The following is a 26430-nucleotide window of genomic DNA, read 5'->3' as shown; positions in this document are numbered from 1 at the left end:
CCAACTTTCTTTCATTTCTTTGGCGAGAGCCTGAAATTCGGGCTGCCCGACAGGCTGGAGCCCGAAATCGGGGAAGCTTGGGGCTTAGTTCCGGAGAAAACTCTCGGGTGCTGGGGCGCAGAGCTCGGTTTTTTCCCCGGGGTGGGGTTCCCAGTGCTGGCAGGGACCTAGCAGGACGCGCGCGCTCAGGTCCCCAGTCCGCGGTTGCGGGGACGCGCGAGCGCCAAGGCAGCCGTGGCGGGGCCGGGGGGGGGGCGCTTTAAACCCGAGCAGCGGCTTCCGCAAGAGCTATTTTTAGCGGCGCTGCGCCCCCCCTTTCCCTCGGCCTCCGGCGTGGTAGCCTCCGGCGGGCGGCCGCCTCCTTTCTGTCTCCCCCGCCGCCTCTCGCTCATGGTAGCTTCCACGCGGGCAGGTCTGGAAACTGAGCATGTCTGGAAGCGCTCGGCGGCCTCGGCGGCGGCGGGGGCAGAACCGGGCTGCGTCAGGCTGAGCCCGTCCACCGCGCGGCCGCAAGAGCGCAGCGCCGGCGCCGCGCAGCCCAGCCCCGCCGAGAGGGGCGCACTCGCCGCCGCAGCCGCCGCCGCCGCCGGGCCCGCCGCCGCTCACCGCAGCCCCCTCCCGGCGACCCGCAAGTAAGTTTGTGAGGTGGCTGGGCGGTGGGGCGAGGGACCGGCGCCCCCCGGGAAGCCCTTGGCGAGAGGCACGGCTGGTGCTCCGGAAAGCCGGCTGGCCCCTCTGCCCCCCGGTGCCCGGCGCCTCGGCCAGCCTTTTGGCCAGTTTGAAAGTGATGACCACTGGGATGTGGGAGCCGGGGGACCGGCAAAGCCCGAGGGCCGGACTGACTCCGGTGGAGGCTAAGGGGGCCAACTTGGGGAGAGGGGAGGACCGCACTGCCAGGAAGCGGGCTGGTACCGGCTGGGGAGTCTGGGTTTGGGATGCGGGCTCCTAGCCGAGGACAGCCGCAGAGGGAAAGAGGGGTGTCCCCGGGGGATAAGGTGGGAGCGACGTGGGAACCCAGTGTGGAAGGCACAGGAGAGGATGAGCGCGTCCTGGCTGGAGCGGCGGGAGGGAAGGTGGATGGAAAGTGGGGCGCGTGGAAAGCGGATTTGAACCAGAGCAAAGGACGCCGGTGGAAGAGGCCGTCTGCTTCGGGAAGCGAGTGGACTCGAATAATTTGGGGAATCTGTACCAGATCAGGGTAGTATAATGATGGAGAGAGGCAGCTTTGGCTCAAGGTCTTTGCAGCGAATATGCGGGGCCAAATGTTGGGAACTGTCTGGGCAGAGAGGATGGATGCAGAAAGTGGCCTGGAAGGGCCAGCTGGAAAATCGCTGGGGGATTTGAGTGAAGGGAGGAGGGGAACAGTGCAGCGATCAAGCAGAGGAATGGGGCTAGGGCTGGGGCCAACAGGCTCAGGAGAGGCTTGGAGGCTGCTACGTGCGGTCCTCTGAATAGTGACTTAGTAGCCGTTCTCTGAGGTTCACTTGCAAGGCAGCTCCTCCTTCATCTCCTACCTGGCTGGATCACCGGGCAGCTTGCTTAAGGCGAGTTTGTAGGTTGGCCGGATCAGGCAACTGGGAAGGTAGTCGTTTGCTGTCGGGAGCTGTCCGTGCTTCCCTTAAGTGGTTCCCAGCACCCTTGGGGTCCAAAGCAGGACCTGAATGTGTGTGTTTCAGGGGATGTGTGTGGAAGGGGGTTTCTGCTCTAGGCCACAGGAGTCTGCGGTCTCGCCCCGAAGGTGCTTGGGGCCGGGAAGTCAGGCAGAAGTCTGCAGTGTGCAACTCGCGGCGGGGCGTGTGAGTATGCGTGTGCGCGCGCGCCACTGTGCGTGTTGCCCGCCCGGGTCGCCTGTGTTGCTGCAGTCTGTCTCCATGACGAGGAGATCCAGGGCTCCACAGGCGGCACGGGGAGGGGATTAAAGGAAACGTGCTTCCTGCGTCTCTTTTGCCTCCTTTCCCTAGGGTCACATTCTTTGCTCATCCAGAGATGCTTTTCTTTAACCTCCTCCCGGCTCCTGCACACCCCCACACCTGATGCCGGTTTTGTCTTCCGATTCGATACCCGGAGGACGCGGCTGTCCCTCTTCTGCCAGAGGGAATCCCAGGAATCCCGTTGGTTAGAGGGGCTCCCGAATGCCCCCAGGCTCTTTCCCTGGGGCGTCACTCACGGGGGGGGGGGGGGGGCGGGGGCGGGGCGGGGGTTCCGCAGTTCGCTCTGCTGCCCCTGCAGGTGACTCGGTGATGTTGCCCCGCGGACCCCAAGTGATGGCTCCAAATAGCTAGAGAGGCCAGAAAACTGGACAGAGTGAGTGGCACTTACTGGTTCTCCAGAGGTGGGTCTCCCCTGAGTTCCCCACAGGTAATTAAATTGTAACTTGAAAAAGAAAATGACTAGATTAGTAGACTAAACCAACTCGGAGGGCAGAAAAGCTGTGTGTAAAAGCGCCTCCTTGACGAGCAGATATTTTACCCACCAACGTCAAAGGGGGAAGAAGCTTCTGCAATGTACAGATCGGCAATTGGAGGGGGAGGGGGCGGCAGAGCGGGAGCGGTCACCATGTCCACCGCTCTTCAGACTCCATCCAACTTGCTGTATTCTGTCATCGGAGCCATATTTTAAGTGAGACTTCACCAAATATGAAAAATGAGGATGGAGTCAGCTCTGGAAACTGGTGCCATCTGTGGAGGGACTCACAGAAGGGGGAGTGAGAGCTGCACCTACTGTCTGCTGATGTCTCTGGGGACTGGGCTCTGGGATGGTGTGTGCAGTCATCAGAAATAATTCTGAACATCCAGATTGCAGGGGGGCAGACTCAGAGGAAGGGAAGTGAGGAACTCTAAAAAAGGGATGGGGACCATAGGATGGGTAGTCTTGCAGGATGATCACTGACCCTTGGAGGGACACAGCAGAAAGAGCAACAAGCTTCTAATGGCAGGGATGTATCATCTTATTCCATAAGACAGTAGCTAGTCCAGTTGCTAGTAACTACTGGAATATACCTTTTGAAATATGACCATGATTCTGGATATCTATAAGGTGAAAAGTTGGAATAAAAAGATTTTTACTGTCATTTTCTGCTTCTACCACTGTTTTCTCTTCATTGATTATTGTTAATACATGTGGTGAAGGTAAAATAAACTATTATTTTGCCTGTTAATTCTCCCCAGAGTGCTGTTCAAATAGATGTAACCAAATATGGTTGTCTGTTTTTTGCTGGAGAGTCATGGAGGAAGGAGAGTTAGGCAAATTGATTAGGATATCAAGTAGAGTTTAGGCATCTGAAGATATTCTGTGAGTGTGGAGGTAAAACTTCATTTACATAATGCTAAATTCAGTATGAAATGAGAAAACCCTTCTTTCCTTAACTCCACACTTCCTGCATTTGAAATACAAAGGGTTGTACTGTTGGACTGATTCCTAGTCTTCAGAAGTCTAGCTTGACAATAATTTTCCTGGAGAAAATAAATTCAGGTTTGCTTTAGGAAATAATCAATAATCAATAGTTCTTTGCAGCCCTAAGGTAAAGGCATTACCAAAAAAAAAAAAAAAAAGTGGTAAAATGGCTTGATGAAGCAGAATAATGAGTGAGAGAAATATTAACCAAAGTGGGAAAAGAGAAATCACTTTCTCTTACTCCAGGGAATAGATCTTATTGGTAGGTTTAGAACTTTGGTTCTCAACAGGGGCAGTTTTGCCCCCTAGAGAACATTGGCGGTACCTGGAGATGTTTTGATTGTCACTCTTTGGTGGGGAGGGGTGCTACTGACGTCGTTTTTGCAGAGGCCAGGGAAGTTGCTAATATTCTACAATATATTGAGTTGCCCTCCCCCCCCAGCAAAGAATTATCCAGCTGGGGCTTCCCAGGTGGCATGGTGGTAAAGAATTTGCCTGCCAATGCAGGAGATGCTGGTTTAATCCCTGGATCAGGAAAATCTTCTGGAGAAGGAGATGGCAACCCACTCCAGTATTCTTGCCTGGGAAATTCCATAGACAGAGGAGCCTGGTGGGCAACCCACTCCTTGGGAAATTCCATGGACACAGGACTCTGGCAGGCTAACAGTTCATGTGGTCACAAAAGTCAAGACACGACTGAGCACACACAGACACACACAGATGTCAGCAGTACTGAACATGAGGAACCCTGACTTAGAACAGGTGTGATTAGAATGAAACGCTACTCCTGTCAGGATACTTTCACATATTTTCACTGGAAGTTTGCCTTGAAAAATCAAGAGTAGTTAATATATTAAGAGACTCCCTTTGCCAACTGTCCCCCATGTACAAAAACACTTGCTTTAATAAAGTAAATTAAAGAGATTTCCTTTTAGCAGAACTTCTTTTCAGCCTTTAAAAAAGAGGTCCTAAAATAGATTGGGACTGTCAGAAAAGACACATATAGTATGCACAGGAGCTGAGTAAGCTTTTTTTTTTTTTTTAATGAAAACAAGTTAAAACTGTTCTACTGCAGTATTTTTCACTGAATTTGTTCAGTGAAACTTGTTCAATTGCTTTTAAAAATACATAGCTTTTTTAAAAATTAATATTAATTTATTTTAAATTTAATAAATTCTTCATGTAGTGAGGAATTGAACTGAATCCGAGGAAAATGTTAGCTGAACATTTATTAGAAGCCTCATGAAATGTTCCCAGGTGAAACCTTAGTGTTTGTAGGTGTCCACACAGAAAGGTAAGAATCCCATATAATTTTCATGGATTTAGTTTCAGTTTTAAATTGACAGCAAGGCATGTATTGAGAAGCAAACCTTTCTGGCCTGCAGTACAATACACCGCCTGGAGAAGAGGAACAATAGCTTACACTCATAGATGTAATAAGATCGGGGCGCTGGTCTCAGATGGCCCACGTGCAGGAATTCAGAACGCCGAAACACCTGTTAGATAAGACCCTGGTCATGATGACACTGAAGAGATTTGGTCAGCATTTCCAGCCTCTGCCCTCTACCTACTTCCACCCACACAGTGCTTCTGTTGGTTGGCTGACTGGTTTCAGAATTCGTTCTAAAGGGATTCTCATTAGGGCTGCTTACTTCCTTTCTTGTTATAATAACCATTCCCTCCCTCGTTGGCCCTCACCAGCCCGCAGTCCCTCAGGAATTCACACAGCAGAAGAGGCTCCTGCTTAGTCTCTGGGGCCGTCAGTATCCCCTCCTTCACTCCTGTGTGTACAAACACAAACAACTGTCTCCTGCTTCTAAGAGGAACAGAGCTTTGGCTCTTGGAAAAATATTGGGGGAGAGAGCCCTTGTTTTCCACAAAGGCAACCTCAGTTTCTCTGCTTGTGGCCCTGAATTGCCTTATTCCGTTGTTTGTATAGTCGCATATTCTTGATCTTAGGAAGGCTTCCTCTTCCCGAAGACAAGAGGGAAAGAACTGAGGAAAACAGAACTTCACTGTGAGCCACACTGGTGTTTATCGAGGGCACTTCTCATGGGCTGTGTGAAGCCTCAAGAAGATAATTTGAACCAATGATAATACTCTTTGTAAATTCAGCTAGCCTGTGTCATTTCAGCACTAGCAGGTTCTCTTCTGGGCACTTGAACTCATGTTGAGCTGCATTGTGCATTGCAACTGGTTTGCTCAACCACGTTTATTTAGAGTAACATGCATGTATTTCATGTATGTCTCTAAAAGTCTGTCTCTACAAAGAAACACAAGAAGGGTATTCATTTTCATTAAATTTGAAGAGGCTATAGAGATATATATAGCCTTGTTCTTGAAAATATTGATACTTCAGATCACCTTGGTGAAATGCAGAAGGAGAAAAAAAAATAGGAGGGAAATAGTTACATGGGTTTCTCTATAGATCAGACAAGGAGGGAGTGAGCAATTTGAGGTGAAAGGGGTCAGTTCTTGTCTACCTCTTCCTTTCTTTTGGAAATAGTTATTGATTTTGTTTGACATCTGAGCAAGGAGAGATGGTTTCTTTTCCCGCAGATACTTGTTGAGCTGAGGTGTGCCCTTACCTTTAATAGCCATAGTAGGAGGTAGTAGGCTGGCTGGTATAGATGGTTAGAGTGAAGCAGAATTTCAAATCATTGTCATCAATAAAACTGCAACAAGGGTTCACTTTCAAAAACTGAGTGTATCTGTCACTATTTTGATGAAACTAATAACAACGATTACAGAGCTGAGCATCTCTGCTGTACTAGGTACTACCTATGCTTTAAACTCTGAGTATTAAGTATTGGGAATGGGGAATGAACTGATACGGCAGCTTCTCTTACCTGTAAACAAACTTGGTGGTCAAACTGCGGCAGGTCAGTTACTGTCCAGTTAGAAGAAGGGCAGTGTAAAGATTGGAAATTTTATTGAACAGTGTATGTTGCCCTTGCTGAATTTAAGAGTGAGAACAACAACAAAAGCAAGAATTTGAAATTTATGCTATAGCAAAGGCAAAGAGAGTTTCTGCTTTTAATTTCATTTTACATTATTAGCAAGGTAACCTTGCCTGTGGAAGGTTTTACTTGCGTTCATAAATGCTTATTCATCTGAAGAAGCAAATAGCCTAGAAGATTTCCTGAGACTTTCAGCCTTCATTACAAAGAGTGTGTCTCTTCTACCTCTGGAATATTCATTATGTGATATCATTTGAAATCTGAATACTGGGCTAAGTTGGTTGATACAATCCCTTCTAATTTTGTGGTTTAGAGCTGTCTCTGTCCTTTTAAAGAGGTGAAAGAGATATATTGTTTGTCATTGGGAGCACAGTACGGGTGCTGGAAGCAGCTTCTTTTATACACAAACATGCCTGGTACTTGACTGGTCTGGGGCTCCACTGAGCAAGCATAGATCTTAGTCTTCTGGATTATGAAACATGATTTCAGCAGTTTTGATTTGAACTAGCGTTGCACCCTGGCTTGTGAATCAATTTGATGTATTTGGAAAAGACCAACAGATGAGCCAGAACACTCACTACCCATTAGCAGAAAAGAGGTATAGCCGTCCAAGGAGTTGATCGGCACTCTTCCTTAGTAGTTTTGTGATTTAGGTGAGGGTCTTTTTTTTTTTTTTTTTTAATTATCTCATGGTGCTCCAATTTCCTCATCTCTGAAAGGAAATTTTTTTTTCTCCTATAGAGTTCACTGTAGGGTTAGAGGAAATATTTTCAAAGCAAAGTGCCTGTCAGTAGTGATGGTGATGGGCTTACGTGGCCTTCTAGTGCTGAAATTTAAATGGTCACTGTCCAGGATGGGGAAGCAGTGGGGCCACTGGTGAGCACACTGAGGTGGAAAAGGACATGGGAGTGGATCACAGTTAGGATGGGGTTTTGAAGGTGAAGTGGTCTGTTGTCCTCTTTTGACTGATGGGGCCTTGGGGACTCAGGATTATGGTGTAACTTGCCTAAGGTTTTGCTACATAATTTCAGCTGAGTCTATTTTCAGAGTCTCCATCCCAACATTCTCCACTTTAGAGCACACTTATTTTCTTGGTTAAGGCCATGTTTATTCTGTTTATTTAAAAATGGTTATTCAACTCAAGAACTTCTCTTTTCAGTTGTTATAAAGGTCTTTTATAGACAAATTTAAAAAGGCATCAGTGGATCTCTAATTGAATTTGTACAGGAGCTCAACTCAACTTTTCACTTAAATGATCAGAATGATCTAGGATATCTTTATTTTTTCTTAATTAGAGTGAACAAAATTGAATATTGGCCCTTGTTGATGGCTCTGTTGCTAAGTTAATAGTTTTGTTTTTGTTTTAAATCAGTGCTGTTGCCATTGTGGTTCCTTGAAGTTTCAGATTCAGTGAAAATATAAAAATCTCCATGTGTTGGAAATACTTTGTGAGATGTAAAGTATTTTATGTATGTTGTCTTACTTGTAACTTATGGCAAATATATATTATCAGTTGTGATAATGAAAGACTTAAAATTGAAAACCAGGACAGATGGCAAATTTGAACAAACATTTCCTTTTGAATCATTCAAACTTGAATTCAAATCTCCATGTTTCAATCACTAGCTGTGAAAACTTGGACATATCACTTGACTTTCCAGCTTCTCCTATCTTTTGCAAATCACATTGACCAGATTATGGGTATGATTCTTGTGACGATTCAGTAAGATAAGCAAGTAAGATCTTAGCATGATGCCTGCACCCTTCTTTGTCCTTGTACGCTGCTAATTCACCATACTACAGCAATGCCCTTGAAAGTAACTATTTAAACTTGAATTTGTTCATATATTTTCACTGTAAAGAATCAGAAAACTTGATTTTAAGTGACTTGAGAAGGGAATAAAAAGAGAGGCTTCATGAATGTGTAACTGAGTAAAACATGAGAGTATATGTATCTGGCTTCAGGTTGGACCCGATTTAGGGCCTGAACCATGTGACTAGTTCACTGTTAATCAGAGTGAGAGTGAAAAGGTTGTTAGTAGTCCAGGTGGAAACTGTGCATTCATTTCTTGTAAGTTTTTCATCAGCTTCCTCTTCTTGGGCAGAGGTGCAGAGGCTTGCAGAACACAGTAGTAAATCCATTACAGACAATTATACATGAAAAAGTTTTGAGCGAATTAGTGGAAGGGAATGAAATGAAGCTGAAATTTCAGTGGAACCTACTAGTAGTGGTAAGTCAAAATCAGATAAGCAATAAAACACAACAGAACAAAACTCAAAGCTTCAGTTTTGTAATTTATCAGCATTCCTTAACTGAATTAAATAGAAACTGATTCTGGATTATTTAAACAGAAAGGGATTCAGTGTACGGTCCTGGAGGAGTTTATGGAATCAAAGGAAATGCTGAAGAAGGAGACCTTGGAAATGATAACCTGGTGCTGGAATAAGTCAACTCTAGCTGTTTTCCATGATTGGGTCTCAGTGCCCAAGACTCAGAATTCTAAGAGAGCCAGAAAGAGAGAAAAAGGGCCAGTTTGTAACAGAGCACTGCCCTCCCAGGGCGCCTTTACTCCTCACCCTGTTACCTGGCAATGAGTCTGGCTCAGCCATTGGCCAGCACGAAGTGGGTCCCGCCCACATCAACCAGCTGTCACCGAGCAGCCTTTAGTGGGGGGGTTCGGTCAACTGTTGGCAGAGTGTTGGTCGTGAGATAGTGAGATAGGAGGTGGATCCCAGCCTCTCCCCAGGACCCTCCAGCTCACCAGGCCTTGGGCCAGTGTGTGAGCTGGAGGGCCTGGGGAATAGGCTGAGGGCGGTGTTCTGTAGGGCTCCAGAGCCCTCACCAAGGCCGCCCACTGGCCTTGGCTCAGGCCTTCATGGCAGCCGTGAATGTCTCCCGCATCCTCTCCTCTGTGACCTAACAGGAGCGAGTCTGCAGGTCACAACCTGTGGGACCTGCCCCCGCCCCATTTGTGTGGCCTGAGGAGCCTGAGAGCCAGTTGGGTTGGACATCTGGCTCCCTCAGTGATGACCGCTGGGTAGGGTCTGGGAACCTGGCCCTGAGGGACCTCCTGCCAACTGAGATGTGTCTCCTCTTAGCCGGGACCAGACTTTGGAGGGTGAGAGTTGTACCTTGGGACCTGGACCCTTCCTTATCAGAACAGAGAAGATTTGGTGGAGATTTACAGGAGCATCATTAGTTGACCTTAAGAACAAAGGATCTGGCATAAGATGTTTGCAGCAACTAACCACACCCCTCCCTCACCTTTCCTGGAAAAGCGCTTTGCTGAAAGCTTTTGGGGAATTCAGGGTTTTTAAAGCAGGAGCCACTCATCTCCTTGCAGGGCCCTGTAATAAATCTTTCTCTACTCCGAACTCTGATGTTTTGTATTGTTTGGCCTCGCTGTGCATCAGGCACATGGACTTGCATTTTGGGAACAAATACAGAGGAATAACAGGGCATCATGACTGGCAGCCCAGCACCCCTGTGCTTATGGACCCAAGGGGCTACCAAGGCATAATCTGTAATCCACTCCTACTGGAAAGAAGGGACTAGATAATGCTGGGCAGACATACTCATGTTCACTACATGGATTCCTGATGGAAAAACTTGCTTCATTGATGATCAATTACTGGAAGGAAAACAAAACAAAAACAAAAAAGAAGTGTGTTATTTATGTGCGAGACAGAACTACTGTGTAAGTTTTCCGAGGCTGCTCTAACAAATTATCACCCACTGGGTGACTTAAAACAACAGAAGTTTATTTTCTCACAGTGCGAGAAGATAGAAGCCTGCAGTCAAGGTGTTGGCAGGGCCATTCTCTCTTTAAAGACTTTTGGGGGAGAATCTGTTCCATGTCTTTCCTTTAGCTCCTGGTGCTGCCTGTAATCGTTGGTGTTCCTCCATTTACAGAGATATCACCTTAATCTCTGCCCCCACTGTCACATGGCGTTCTTGTGACATGAACGCCACTCCCTCCGCCATGTTGAATCTGTGTCTCTTCTCTTCTCATTAAGGATACTAGTGGTATTGGATTAAGGACCTGTACTGTTCCCCTATGACCTCATCTTAATATAAACAGTTACATCTGTAATGGCCAAATTTCAAATGATGCTACATTCTGAGATTCCAGGAAGAACATGAGATTTGAGGGGGTACTATCCAACTTAGTGCCAATGTAATGTGGATAGGATAAACAGCCATGTCCACAGTGAGGTCTAAATAGTGGGAAGGGGTACTATCCTATTATTCTCTGTTATAAACTCTGTCTGAAGTATCGTGCCTGGTTTCAGGCACCCATTTTCAGATGATCATGTGTCTGCTGGAGAACTAATGGAAAAACAATTTGCTTTGTAAGAGCAGCTTTTTGAACTACGGACCATGAACTTGGCAAAGAGGAGCCCAAGATAAATATAAAATGAGCTTCCAAATGTCAAAAGGAAGAAAGATTTCATCTTTATTGCTTGCTTGAGAACTAGAATCTATGGCTGGGAATTCCAGAGAAGCCAATTTTCTCTACAAGAGAACAGTCTTGGGTGAGTGTGGTTCAGGAGTCCCTATCTCTGGAAACATTCAGCAGAAGCTCATCATATTTGTTATGGATGAGATAGAAGAGATTTCTGAGTATACAGGGAGCTTAGATTGATAACTGCTCTCACATTTCATGTTTAAGATTGTCTTCTTCTAGGAGTACCTAGGACATTCATGGTCCCCAAAGCATCATTATATGTTGTGGAAATAGGAGTGAACATGGCACACACAGACTGTAGTTATTACATAGATAAATATTTCATTAATCTACTTTGGTGGTGATAACAAACCAGGAAACTGTACAGTATTGGGCATAAAGCACAAAGTCAACAATTACTTGTTGAGTGAATTTGTGGTTTCATCAAAGTCTACTTTACAAATACATGTTGAAGTTGTTTACCTGGAGTACTTCCCTGATCATTATCAGCCCTGTCATATTCTGTCTTACGATTTCTCTGTAGCCTTCTGACTATCCAGGATTACCTACCTTGTTCATATGTGATTCCTCTCTTTGTTTCATTTTTACCATCTTAAAAATAGGGTTGGAGGTGGGGAGTGATTTTTGTCCTTAATCTCTTTCCTTCTCTGGGCTGTCTGCCAACTGAGGTAACCCTGATTCTCTGAAATTCACATGTTAATGTGAAGCCTGGAGGGGACTTTGGCTAAAGAAGTGTCTCTCAGAGTGTGGAACAGTGTGACTGATTCTATAGGAGATGACTTTGGGAGGTGTATGGATATGTATTGAACTGAATGAATTGAAAAGATTCTTGAGTTTGTTGTCTTTCAGTGTTCCTTATTAAGGCAAGAAGGAAGTTTCAATTCAGTGCCAGTGTTAAAACTAGTATCTCAAATACATGTTTATCTCCCTTTTTCAAATAGAGTAGGCTTCAGTTGCCGAGCTTTCAAAAGTTGAATAAAAGTATCTTGTTTTCATTGTTTTCAATTTTGTTTTATCTTCTTTCATGCTAACTTCTAGTTTCCAAATAAAATAATGCACAAAGCTTCCTTTAAAAATTCATACAGTGAAATTTCTAATGGTTTGATATTTTAAAAAAGCAAGAAGGTAATATAGATGGATGATTGAGACTTGGAGATTTCTATGTCAAAGTTCTCCTGTGATTCAACTGTCTGGATTTTCTTCCTTGCTTTTCTGGCACTTTTCTGCACTCTGGACATCCGGGATGAGCTGTACTGTGTAAGAGTCCTCCCTTCCTGAATTGTTTCACAAGATACCTGTTGGCTCAAAGAAAGGGGAAATTGTGCATATAGACATGGCTTTGCATTGCTTACAGTGCCTAGATACTGTGTATTCCTAAGCTGTTTTTTAAAAGCAGTTCTGGATGGGGGACACAAGTACACCCATGGCTGATTTATGTCAATGTATGGCAAAAACCACTACGATATTGTAGAGTAATTAGCCTCCAATTAAAATAAATGAATTAATTTTTTAAAAAAGCAATTCGAAATTGCTTTTCTGGCTTTCAAGGTAGGTTCTTACATTGATAGAATGAATGTCATATTAATTTATATAATTCTCTTTCTGTTGTTTTCTCCATGTCATGGGGCCCAGACTTCAAAAAGAAAAAGGAGTTTTTCTTTTTTTTTGCATTTGCCACCTCGGGGAATCAGTTATAATACTGAGAAAAATTTTTAAGCTTTTCAACAAATTTTATACATGTGCATGTTTAGAAAGTCAAAATTTTCTACAAGGCATATGATATAACTAACAGTCTCCTCCTCCGGTGCTCATCATCTTCAGTTCCTTTTCGTAGGAAACAACCAGTTTTTTTCCCCCGGTGTTTACTTCCATATTCCTAAATACCTACTTAGATTTCTAGGTCTTGATATTTGCTTTTGTCTGGTGACTGTCTAAATTAGAAAATATAAAGATGTGCATTAATATCTCTTTTAGTAACGTCCCTCCATCTGATTCTTCTTCTATCTTCCCACTGTTCCCTCATAATTTTTTAAAATGAAACAAAGTGCAGAAGTCGCGTTTCCACTTAAGATGGAGAAAGCCCCAAGAAATCACTCCTACCATCACAATGAGAAAAAGCTGAATAATATACAAAATCTTAACTTGTCTGGGGCCCATCAAGAACTGAGCTCACAAGATAAGCAAGTGAACTGGAATCAGAGAAGGACAAGTCCCTCTAAGGAGATATGGGGCATGAATCCTTTTACCTGTGCCGGAACACAGGAAGAGCAAATACATAAAAGTAGATAAGAAGAGTATGCCTGTGTTCATAGCATTAGTCACAGTAGACATGGGGTGGAAGCAACTCAAGTATCTACTGATAGATGAATGAATAAACAAAATGTGGCATATATATATAATAGAACATTATTCAGCCTTAAAAAGGAAGAGAAACCTGATACATGCTGTAACATGGATGAACCTTGAAGACATTATGTGAGTAAAAGAAACCAGTCACAAAAAGACAAATTCTTATATGATTCCACTTTTCTTCCTTGACTGTTTAAGGTACCTCAGACTGTCATGAAGATAAAAAGTAAAATGGTAGTTGTCAGGGACTGGAGGGAGGAGGAAATGGGAAGCTCTTGGTTAATGGATACATTTCAGTTTTGCAAGATGATGGAAAGCCTTCTGGAGATGGACAGCGGTGATGGTTGCTCAACATGGTGAGTGGATTTAATGCCGCTCAACTGTACACTTAAAATGGTGAAGATCATAAGTTTTATATTATGTGTTTTTTATTGCAACTAAAGATAATAAAAAAGTGATTTTAGAAAGCAAATAAGAAAAATGTAAAATATTTTGAAAAATTTTTGAAAGTTAAGTGAGGACTGACAAGATAGCTGAGAATACGTGAGAGCATAGATGCAAGGGGAGTTTGCATTCTCTCACAAAGTCTTTTTTTGTTGTTGTTGAAGTATCATTGATTTACCGTGTGTATTAGTTTCTGGTGTATAGCAAAGAGATCCAGTTATATATACATGTATTCTTTTTCATTATACATGCATATATTTCTTCTTTTATACACATACATGTAATTCTTTCCATTATGATGTTTTTACAGGAAGATTGAATATAATTCTGTGTGCTATATAGTAGGACCTTGTTTGTCTATTTTATTCATAATAGTTTGTATCTGCTAATCCCAAACTCCTAATTTATCTTCCTCTGCTTTCCCCTGTGGTAATCATACATTTGTTTTCCATGTCTGTGAGTCTGTTTTGTTTTGTAAGTAAGTTCACTTGTATCATATTTTTTTTTAAATTAAAATTAAAAAAAAAAAACTTTTGGGAGGCTCTCCTGCGTGGCATGTGGGATCTTAGTTCCCCAACCAGGAGTTGAACCCTGCTTTGGAAACATAAAGTCTTAACCACTGAACCCAAGGAAGTCTCATGTGTATCATGTGTATCATGTGTCGACGTGGAAGTGCACAAGTTCTTTCCCATGGGCTTCGGCTCAGTGCATTCCAGAGTTTGAGGGCAGGGAAGTTAACGAAAGAGATTGTGTTGGTTTCACAGGTGTGTGTATAGTGCGAGGCTGCCCCTGAAAACAGATGTAGAATCCCACTTGCAGCTCCACATTCCCCAACAAAAACTTTAAACCGCTGGGGAAGGCGCAGAAACCCCACTGAGCCCAGGATCGTGCGCTGGTACAAAGCCGAGATCTGTCCCCAGATCCGGAGCACAGTCTGGCTGCCATGGGAGGAGAGTGGGGCAGAAAGGGTGAGGAAAAGCCAGCCCAAGGTCCAGGTTTATAAGGCGTAAGAGTGAGCGTAGGCCCGGAGAACTCAGATATAGCGGCCATGTTCATAATTGCTAAATATTGGTAGCTATGCAGAGGTCCGTCATTTGGGGAATGGGTAAACCAGCTGCGGTGGTATTCCACAGACTAGGATTCTACAGTGAAAAGGAGCAGAAGGAATGCGCTGACCTCATTGCTGTGCCAGTGATCAGGGAAAGTAACCATCAGGGAGGGGGCTGTGAATATTTCATGGAAAACATGGCACTTTAGAAAATGCAGAGGCTCGAAAGTAGATCAAGACAGTTAGAAATTATCCTGTAGAAAGCAGGATAATTAACGGGGCTGATTGTGAGGCTAGGAGAGACTTAGAGGTCATAATTTGCTCAGCAAGAAGACAGTCCTGTGTATGATCTAAGTTTTTTTCATTTTACCACATAAAATACTATTGATGTATAAACTACTCTATTTTTGAAACTCAAAGCCCTCTATAAATGTATCTAGTTGTTTTTTTTTTTTTTTTCCCTACCCTAAACTTGTGTCAAGTTGGTCATAGACTCATCAAGGTTAAAGGATCTTTAGAATTCATCTAATAATCTCCTGAACTGGCGGCTCCTAAGCTGTAGTTCATAGGCATGGATAGAATTCAGTTGCACAAACTTGGGTGCAGAAAATGACATCTTTACTGTTGTTAACCTTTAACTGAAATTTAGCATTGTCCTTCGTTATGGATGCAGGTCACAAACCATAGTAGCATCGCTGTACCTGTGGCCTTGTCAGCAGATAATTACAGATAATATCATATTTCATTGCAATTGTTGGTAGAGATACTTTTAAAAATCATCTGTGCTCATTCCTGCTTTGAAAGTATGTTTATTATTAGATCTGCTGTTGGATCTTTTTATTTAGAGTATTAGAAAAAGAAACGTCACAAATTCATTCTCTTATAATTTGATAACTGTTTCATTCTATTTCATTTCCTTTGTAGTCCTATGTATCTCATTCTTTGAAGTCATAGACTCAGACAGACTCCTAGAGGGATTCGTAACATCACACAGGAACCCGGAACCTTTCTTGGACTCGCAGCAGAGGGCTGGGACTGGGAAGCTGGAGCTGTTGAGTGTCTGTCTGCACTCTGCACATGGGCCTGATCTGCTGGATGGAGCTGTGCCATTCCGTAGGAAGCAGTGGTCCTGGCAGTTTTCATGTTTGTTGGGGAGGGCAGTGGACATGTTTTTCAGGATCCGTAAATCTTCTGTGGCTTCTTTGAGAGGCCTCTCCTCGAGTTGGGGCCAGTGCAGCCTTAGAAGGAGATGCTGTGATGCCTTTTGATCTGGCCTGTTAGAGGGCCTTGGTCTTAGAACTCCATCCCACGTCTGTGGCTCTGGGCCTCTGGGGCCCTTGCTGGGGAGACCAGCAGCTGTAACAGGGGTCAGGCTGGTGACTTCCACTCTCGTGTTTGTGAATTCTAGGCGGACTGGTATCTAACTTCAGAGCTGCAGGTCAGAGCTCTTTTTCTACTTGTGATTCAGTTCCCTGGCAGGTCAGGTAAGATTTCAGTGAACATGTCTCCCTTGCCAAGATTTTTATATTTTTACTTTTATTATCTTTCAAACTTTCTTATAAATACTGTCACTCCAGAGTGAACCACTTGGGTGACTTAAATGTCAGCAGTGCTAGTGGGCAAGTGGGGATTCCCTTGGACCCCTGAGGGATGGGAGGATTGCTTCCCTGTGGGTTATAGTTTACATAAATATTTACATATCCATTATGAAAGTAGATTGTCTAAATTATCTCAGGATAGCTTATTTCATTTTTGACAACCCTGACAGGAGGTTTTGCCTCTTTTCGAATATAATCTGCCTTCGTTTAACTTCTTTCACTGATCTAGGTCTGGTCTGCAAAACCTCACAGTTATCTGGGAATTTTTCCTGAAGTTACTATAGTGTTCTTTCCGTGACCTTCCTGAATGTGGAAAGACTGCAGATCACTGTGAAATCTGCCCAAAGTATGTTTTGACTGAAATATACTTTCTGGGAGACATTATTGTAGGCTGCGATGGAACATTTTTCTAACAAATGTTTGGGATCTGAATATGTGCTGACCATATACATAAAATGAGGGGCAGAGATGACTTGTCCCTGCCCCTGTGGGTACTGGGAGGGGGGGGGGTCGCTAGCTGTAGTGTAGGAAGGAGCTTAAAACAGCAGCTAAGTGGGGTAGGAGGCTGTACAGAAGTGGGGTCTGACCAGGAGGGAAGAGGAGCTCTCTAATTGAAGGCTGGAGGGGTGGAGCTGGGGGCAGGAATAGAGAGGTGTCCCAAGCAGAAGAAGCAGCTTGGCACTTATGAGGAAGTGAAAGATGATCAGTGTGGCTGGGTCAAGGGTCAGGGTGGTACCAAATGGAGGTGGAAAGAGAAGCCAGCGTCAGACAATACTGGATTTTCTTGGCCAGGCTGTGGATTTTGATCTTTAAAACAGAGATTGACATAATCAACTATTCTTATTGACACAGAAGTAACACTATTTCTTTTCCAAGAGAACAGATGACATTAAGCAAAAGTAGAATGCCTTTCACCTTGAAAAGTTTGCTGTTTAAATACAGGGAACATGACACGTATACCATAATACATATACATTATTACAAGTATTCCTTCACTTCTGGGTAGCAGGCTTTTGGTCTCAGCGCCAAGATTAAATTACTTATTTCTTTGAGGTTCTGAACTGAGGGAATTCTAAACCACTTGCCTTTGTCATTTGCCTTTGAAGACTTCTTCGTAAAGTTTCCATTATAAAAGCTCTTATAACATCTTCAGTCTTTAAAAGAAAGGGTTATTAAAATCACTCAAGTGTCTGCCTGTTATTTTATCTGCCATTGTTTACCTATTTATTCGAACCTCATTATAAAAGACTGGAGGTATCATTGCCATAATTGAATGGAACTGACTTGTAATTTTGAACACTGTTGTCTCTGTGGCCTTCTTAACCACTACTCTGAATTAAAAATTCTTGCAATATTTTGATCATGTCAGTAAGAATGTAAAATACAGTTTTTATTTCATGTAAACATTTTTTGAAATGGCAACATTTTGTCCAGAGGTTAAGTGGAACAGCTCTTGCCTCATTTTAATATTAGCTATCGGTGGGGATGAGTCAATTACCAGATGATTGTATTATTCTCATGGAGGCATTGGACATGAACAGCAAGAACATTCTTCCCTCTCAAGCTGCCAAACCAGGATCTGTGTGTCCCCTTCTGTGCAATTTCTGCAAGGTTTCACATGAAGCTGAGGCAACCTGTGCCGAAATGGCCAGCATCCACCTGTACTTAAGTGGCTCATTATTAATGCCCCAGTTCTTTTTACCTAGTACACAGAAGATCTAGGAGAATTCTTATGGATTCTACATTGTGAAGGAAGACTTTGAAAGGATCTGGAGACAAGGATATTCAGAGGAGGTGACTAAAGCAGTTACAGAGAGTCATTTTTCTGTGTGTTTGGCATCTTTATGCATGATGTCAACAAGAGCCTCAGCCTAACCATAACATCAGAGGGCTTTGTTCTCTATTTTAGGTCCTTTATTTGAGAATGTACTCCTGTGAAAAGGTCCTTTTTTTTTTTTTTCGTCTGTGCAGAATTCCTTTGTGGACTGCCCCACCCTTAGAATCAGCCTTTCAGTCCTGCAGTTGATGCAGAGTGAACCTCCCTCCTTTGCTCCTGTTGCCCCAGGGTGAACGTGTGACCCAGCCAGCCACAGGCCCCCACCTGCAGCGACCGTGGTTTGTTCAAGGGCTGGGTGTGTGATCCCAGCTGGCAGGATGATGAGAGCACTCCCTGGGATTTTGACAGAGTGCAGAAACAATGCCGTCTTTCTCGTGGGGGAACAGAGTTGTTAGGATCCTATCTAGAGCTGCTGGTGGCTATCTTTGTTATCGAATGGAGAAAGCCTGCCTAAAAATGAAGCTTGTCCAGAGGAAACAGAAATGAGATGAAAAGTCACATGTCAACCTATTGATCTGACCACACCTGAAGTCAGTAAGACTCCTGAATATTTCAGTGGAATGAGCCCATTTTCTCACTTCTATTTAAGCTAATGTAAGCTAGGTTTTGTTACTTTTATTTATTTTTAAAATATTTATTTATTATTTGGGTGTGCTGGGTCTGAGTTGTGGCATGCAGTATCTTTAGTTGCAGCATGTGAAATCTAGTTCCCTGACCAGGGATCAAACCCAGGTCCGCTGCATTGAGAGCACAGAGTCTAATCCACTCGACCACCAGGGAAGTCCCCATTACTTTTAAATAAAATAATTAAAGCATAAATGCTTCCCATAAACTCTCCTTCTACTAAATTGGCAGCAGGAAGGAAGAGGTCTGAGTATGTCATTTGGTGTAGAGTGAGGGCTTTGAAAATTTCTATCGCCTGAGCCAGAAAGTTTATGAGGGAGACCAAAGGATATGCTCACCTTTCCTCCTGTTGCCATTTCCTTTAAATAGCCTTGGGTCTTTGAAATCAGGTTCTGAGATAGTAGCATCCTAGTCTTTCCCATATACAGAAATGGGAGACAGTGCTGCTCTGTATTAAGAAACACACCTAAATGGTAGCAGGCTGGTTCCTAGTTACAGCCTTGCCATCTGAAATCCATGGGTACATTTATCTGTGATGCATTTGCTTTTACCATGAGGCATTCTAAGGTCCAGTGTTCAACAAATAAGATATTACAGCCCCATTAGTGGTCTCTATCATGGATAACAAGATTAGGGGAACAAGCAGTAACAATAATAAAAGACAGATTAGCCTCTATTTCTAGTAACTCAGCAATGAAAGACATTTAATTTCTTGTTTGGATGTTAAATAGCTAGAAAATATGAGTCAGTCATTCTGGATGCACAGTTCTGCAACTGCTTCATTCCATTTGGTATCTTAGGTATTGGTTTCTTAAAGGCATTTCCTTTTAAAGACAGGGAAGAGCAAATGAACAGTATGGTAATGAAAAAGAGCACTTCAAGTGTCCTGAGAACCAAAAGTGGAAAGCAGAGGGTCTGTAATAACATTTCTGACACAAGTTTCTGCTAGTGGCTTATTTTTTTTTTTCATGGTTTCTTTCTGAAAAGATTCATGAAACATCTATAAATTAGGATTGTTCATGGCTTAAAGGAGGCTGGGGGAATTAGAGACATTATTAAGACTCGTTACATTGATGCTTGTCTCATGGATAATAATTTCTGCTAAGAAGGGTTAGAAGATAAGCCCTTTAGCTAATAATAGAACCTGGTTCCTAAGCTGGAAGGAGAGGTACTCTGTAAATCATTATTCAGTGACCAGAAAACATTATCTTCCAGGATATGGCCAGAATGGTCTCCAAATATGTAAAGAAACATCTTGGTTAGCTTACTGTCTTCCATTTAGAAGAGAAAATACAACAAACACCAGGTTTCTATTAGATATCATAGAATGTGCAGAGGTTTTTATTATCCCTTGTGCTCCCGTAATAGAAAAAAATAGATTTCTCCTTCCCAGGTAATTTAATGGGGAAAAACCTCACATTTTCAAAAGAAAAATGCTGCACAAGAGAAAGGAGCAGGAAGGTAATGAAACTCTGTTGTGCTGTGTTTAGTGAACTGATGGCTTAATAAACTATTGCCTTGGTGACAAAAAAAAAAAAAACCAAAAAACCAAAACAGTTCTCACCTTTGTATCCAGAGATTGATTAATAAACACGAATTAGCAGATAAGCCTAAATTTGTGGTTTGCTTCCAAGTATTTGGGTTTTTATCAGTTATCATGTCTGTAAGAAAACAGAGCTGAGAGAACAGAGCTCCCGGGGTTGGTTCCAGCTACATGGAGATTTCGCGGTCTTGTGCTGGGAAGTGACTGGAATGCACACTTCAGTGCCGCAAGTTTCCTGTGCATTTGCAACTCAGTCTGCCTGTTCTCCTACGGAAGGAGTGAGGCAGAGGGCACCACCTGTTGCGGTGACTGGGCCCGTGCCGGTTGCGGAGGTTGCTGGCCGGGACCTACGGCTGCAGCCCAGGGGCAGGTGGGCCATGCAGACCCAGGGTTCCTGGGCAGTGAGGACCCATCTGTGCAAGGAACAGTCTATTGGAAGACAAGGCGCCTCCTTCGGTTTTGTGAAATTAAGACGAGAAAGAACTAGGTCTGCAGAAGTTCAAGTGGCGACTCTGAATGTTTGAACCTTGTACTTAGTACAATTGCCGACAGAAAACCTGAGTGTTCTCTGCTGTGTGCAGTACAGACGTTGACCCATGGAAGGGATCACTCGAGTACAGTAAAGCATGCGTCACGGAGGAGCCACATCTGGGGCACAAAACTCCAGGCAAAGTTCAGATGTTCCCCACAGCCTGGCATGAATGAGTACCTGATGGGAATTGATATATAGGAACCCCATCCCTTGAAATATGTATTTTTGTGTAATACACTTCTGCTAACTGTGTAATAAACTGATTGTAGTTTGCATTTCATATTAATTTTGAGGATTCTCAACTCATTTATTCATTCTTTCATTTAGTATGTAAATCGATTGCTTACTCTTTGCCAAAGGTAGAAAAAAAAATGTGAATAAATCCAGAGAAATCTCTGCTTTCACCGACATCACATTCTAGTTTGTGGAAATGATCAACCATTAAGCACATACAGAGGTGAAGGCTTTGAAGAAAAGATACTCCAATAAAAAATGTGGGTAATGTGAAAGAGTGTGACAAGCCTGGAGGTTGAGGAACAACAATAGTACAGAGATGAAAAAAAGGAGGAATCTGAGGACTGGCTCAGGGCAGAGGAACATTTAGAGAATGGGACACAAAGGAGGAAAAAGCAAGGTGCCCAAGGAGCGGCAGCCAGTGAGGCAGCAGGAGAACCAGGAAAGCAGTCCTTCGAGCATGTTAAAGGCATTTATGAAGCCGAAGAGTGACCGGACCCAACTGAAGATTTGGAAGTTCCACCCTGGCTGCCGAGAAGGCAGGATAATCACAGGACAGAGTCAGAAGAAGAGGAACCACTGAGTGGGCTGTGGCTGTGATGGATGTGAGGAATAAGTCTTGTTTGGACTATGACTGTAGTGGCAGAAGGGGTCACAGAAGCTGCTTTGGGGATAGGCACAGAACATGGACGGTAGGACACAAAACGCGGTACACAGAGGACTCACTGAGGGATTCGGTATTGGCGTGAGGGAACGAGAACTGTCCTGTTTGGTTTTCATTTATATCAGTGTCACTCAAAGTACTGGGGTGCAGGCTTTGTCGTCACTGGTCCGTGACAACATAAGAAGCTTGTGCCAAATGTGAATTAGCCAACTTTCTTTTGCATAGCGAGGTTTTCTCAAGGAAGGAAGCAGTGTATTGATTCAAATTATAGCACAAGCTCCTTCTTTTGCCATAGACCAGAAAAAGTTTCCAGACCAGACTCATCTCTGGCCTTTACTGGAGACCAGTTGGACCAAGTTCTCAGTTATCCACATTCTTGGAGAATTGCTGATTTTTTAGTTTCATGTGTGCGCTGTGGTTGCCAAAGTTAACGGGACTACACATAAATAAGTAAATAAAGTACTTTGTGGAGCAGTACCTTCTTAGAGTTATGGTTTCTAGATTTTCATTAGATTTTTTTTTATTTTGTTTTTTGACTAGTAGGCAAGTATAAGAGAATAGGCTTAGGAGAGAACATTCTTCTTTTAAATGGTTATTTACATTTTTAAATTATTTTTATTTATTTTGGCTTTGCCACAAGGCATGTGAGATCTTAGTTCCCCAACCAGGGATTGAACCCATAACCCCTGCATTGGAAGCACAAAGTCTTAACCACTGAACCATCAGGAAAGTCCTGCATTCCTTTAAAATAACACATTAACCCATGTTTATGAAGTAGGGTCACAGGGCAAGTCAAACTATACCATATTTGTTCTTCAAAACTTAGCACCACCTTTTAGGAAGACTTCCAGATTATCTAACCATTCTGATGGGTCTCTCATGTTGTTTCACAACACTGTGTGTTTACCTTTTTCATAGCGTTATTATAAATCAAGAATGGTTGACTGAAATTTCCTTGCCTCCCCCAAAACTGTAAGCAAGTGGAAGGAAGACTGGGTCTTATAACACCAGTAGCAAGTAGAATGTTTGGAATGTTGTAGATATCCAATTAAACTTTACACCCCTTTATCGCCTATCCTGTCCATGATGCCAGTTGTCTTGCTGTTCACACTGTTTGCTGAAACCAAGGTAGGCAAGGCGCAAGCGGGAAGCTGGAAGAAACTCAAGGAGCTGTAGGAACTACAGACATGTTTATTCTCTCTTGGCTGTTGCAGCAGCTGTAACCGTAGACATGCTATGTAGTCTCATCTCTCGTGGCTGACCCAACAGACATAGCCATGATGCAGTAGCAAATGCTGCTGCTTTCTAGGTGGAGCTTATATATGCATACAGCACAAAGTAGCCTGTGACCAAGGGAGCACCTCCTAATGCACATGAGCAGTGCTACAAATGATCTCAGCTGTTACATGGTCATTATAAAATGAGGGGCGAGAGAGCCTGAACACGCCATCTTGGCCAATTTGCTCTTTCCACACATACTATGTAGCATGATCATAATTTCAAAGAACCAAAGGATACTGTGTACATTGCTGGGCATAATGTTTAGCATTCATGTTTGGAGTAACCAACAGGCAAAGACTTCTCTCAGTTCAGTTCAGTTTAGTTCAGTCGCTCAGTAGCATCTGACTCTTTGCGACCCCATGAATCGCAGCATGCCAGGCCTCCCTGTCCATCACCAACTGAGTTTGAGTTTACTCAAACTCATGCCCATCAAGTCGGTGATGCCATCCAGCCATCTCATCCTCTGTCGTCCCCTTCTCCTCCTGCCCCCAATCCCTCCCAGCATCAGGGTCTTTTCCAATGAGTGAACTCTTTGCATGAGGTGGCCAAAGTATTGGAGTTTCAGTTTCAGCATCAGTCCTTCCAATGAATACCCATTGAAAAGACTTCTCTAGGCTAACCAAAATCTGAAGTGAACGATACTATTTACAGCCTCAGATATGTAAAAGTGGTTTTTAATAGATGAGTTTTGCACATTGGACTTGTAAACCATGTCTATTAAAAGAGAGCAATTGGCATGAATGATATCATTTCAGATATAAAGGAGACTTCTGTACATATATTAAAATAATCTCATTATACCACAAAGGAGGGCTTCAGGCTTCCCTCATAGCTCAGTTAGTAAAGAATCTGCCTGCAATGCAGGAGACCCGGATTCAATTCCTGGGTCAGGAAGATCCCCTGGAGAGGGAAATGACAATCCATTCCAGTATTCTTGCCTGGAAAATCCCATGGACAGAGGAGCCTGGCGGGCTACAGTCCATGGGCTCACAAGAGTCAGACAATGACTTAGCAACTAAACCACCACCACCACAAACCATGTCACAGTCAGATTTGAGCCCGTGGCATCTAGCAGTTTCTCTTTCTTTCTTTGTTAGCAGGTACTGGAGTTCAGATATGATGTTTGACAAAATTCCTTGAAAATCTTAAGGTCTGATTACAGTTACAGGTGAACCAATTACCATCTGGAGACTCTAGGTTTTATAAACAATCAGAAAACTTGGAGCTCAGGTTTTTTCAAAAGAAAAAAAATTTTCTTTTTTTTCATTCAACAGATTTTTGGAGTATCTACTGTGTACAGAAAGTACCAGGTACCATTAAAGTGCTGGGTGATGTGGGGAAATATAAAGATGAATGAGACATGGATTTTGTCTTTAAGAAGGAGTAAAATGGAATCTTTTTGCTGCCCATACTTCCAGGTGTTATAAAATAACACAGACTGAACCTCTATCCCTGGAGAGAGTGAGTCATGCTTTCTTGGTGGAGATGGCAAAGCCTGAAGGTCTTCTAACCTAACCCTGTCTGCTCTTCGCAGTGAATTGTTCCCTGAGACAGTTCTTCCATTGGCTCTCGCAGTCATTGTTCCCTCGGGTGTACCACTCATCAGGAAGACCTCAGCCATGGCAGCAGTTTTCAAAGCCAGCTTTGTTCTCAGTCTCCTGCTGGTTGCTCCTGTCTGCAGTTCTTCTAGGGTCTAATGGATTTAGCATCAATTTGCATTGTGCCCCATCCCTTTCTTTCTGTTTTTGTAGCAAAGTCAAGGTTTATTGAAGGGCCTAGCAAGGGATGGAGAGACAAGCCTCAGATCCACTCCAACTTGGTTTTTTATTTAGGGGTTTTTAAAGAAGAACAAATAAATTGGAATTAATCATCATCTTGTGATACTTCTTAACAGTAGTTTCAGGAGTCAGAATGCCTATGGATTACAAGTCTCTGGTCTGGTGGTCCACAGCCTAGGGAGTCTGTTAGCTCATCTTCTTTGCCTGGGAGGAACAACCTGAGTCTGTCCTTTAAGGATGTCATGATGTTATTATCAATGACAGCAATTTTAGTCATCTCACTCCCCACTTCTTTCCTTTCTTTGTTTTGCTTTGAGGCAGTCAAAGATTCTATCAACTCTCGCTTGGCTATTGGTGAACTTCCTAAGGGCATCCTTCCTATTGTTAGTCCTGAAAGCCTGTATAAAAAGGACTTAGCCAATAATGATGATGTTGATAGTAATAAGGATATCACTAATATTTATTGAAGACTAAAATTAAGTAAGTCCCTAACTTAGGTGGTTTGCAAATATTTTCTCCTGTTTTTTAAAATAAAAACTCTGGAAGGACAGTGTCATTATCATGTCCACTTTGCAGATGAATAACCAAGGCAAAGAGAAGTTAAGTAACTTGGCCATCACCCTCCTCAGTTCCTACCAGCAAATAGGAGGTATCTGTAAAAACATTCCCAGATAGAGCTCTGGTTCTCCATTAGCTTTGGTGATTGGCTATACTCTAGTGATGCCCTGGGTTGGGTTGGTGAGGAGTGATGAGATCTGTGTATATATTGGAGACTAAATATAATTTCTGACTCTCATTCTGTCATTGGAAAAACAGTGAATATTTGTCTTTATGGTACTTAAGATTGGGTTGAAGTCCAAGGCAGATTCAAGAGAGAAATGATAAAGCTGGGACTAGAGTACTCTTAGATCTTGACACCTAATTCCTAGCCCATGATGGTACAATTTGCCTAAATTTTGGCTTATAATGTCCATAATTTATTTTGACCTGAACTGGTAACAGATACTGTGTTGCCACTGGTTTGCCCTAAAAAATTATTATTCACCTGTCAGGGGAGTCCAAGCACACCCTAAAACTGTGAGGATGGCTTTATTCAGTGTCATGATCACTAATGTTTAGGGGATTTACTCTTGAAACTGCCACCTACCTCATGTACTTCATTCTCATTCAATCCTCCTACAAACTTTAAGAGGTGATCCCACTGTGTTATCAACACGGCATTCCCAAAGCTGATAACTGCATCTCTCATTCACTTACTGTCAAGGTAAAGTGATTTGAGCCCCATGATTGGGAATATATTAGACAAATGGACTCAGATTTTATTTTTTTGTCATGCATTGTATAATTTATTGTCTTAGATTAGATAGATTCCCTTGCCTGTTCTTTTGTCTTGAATTAGATAATTTTCTTAAGGGAAGGGATACTACACTTACCAAGTATCTGCTAAGCGTTGAACTCCCTGGAGGAGGGCATGGCAACCCACTACAGTATTCTTGCCTGGAGAATCCCCACAGACAGAGGAGCCTGGAGGGCTACAGTCCATAGGGTCACAAAGAGCCAGACATGACTGAACTGACTTAGCACAGCACTAAGCTAACTGTTGGCATGTCGGTTCTTCTTTTTACTAGTCTTACAATTCTGTGTAAATGTTCACTGAGAGTGTTTTCTCACAGATG

The 26430-nt window shown here is 43.1% G+C and overlaps 1 protein-coding gene across 1 annotated transcript in view; it reads left to right on the top strand.

The window, feature by feature from the left end:
* The first annotated feature begins 466 nt into the window (after window positions 1-466).
* Window positions 467-26430, top strand: part of OXR1 (oxidation resistance 1) — a 484414-nt gene continuing 458450 nt past the window's right edge. Inside the window, exon 1 of the mRNA XM_043879384.1 lies at window positions 467-632. The gene's annotated coding sequence lies outside the window, so the exon portion shown is untranslated. The remainder of the gene's footprint in view (window positions 633-26430) is intronic.

The sequence above is a fragment of the Cervus elaphus genome, chromosome 21, assembly GCF_910594005.1.
Source record: "Cervus elaphus chromosome 21, mCerEla1.1, whole genome shotgun sequence".
NCBI lineage: Eukaryota > Metazoa > Chordata > Mammalia > Artiodactyla > Cervidae > Cervus > Cervus elaphus.
Note: the sequence above shows the minus strand (reverse complement) of the source record. Positions and strands in the feature narration are given on the sequence as shown.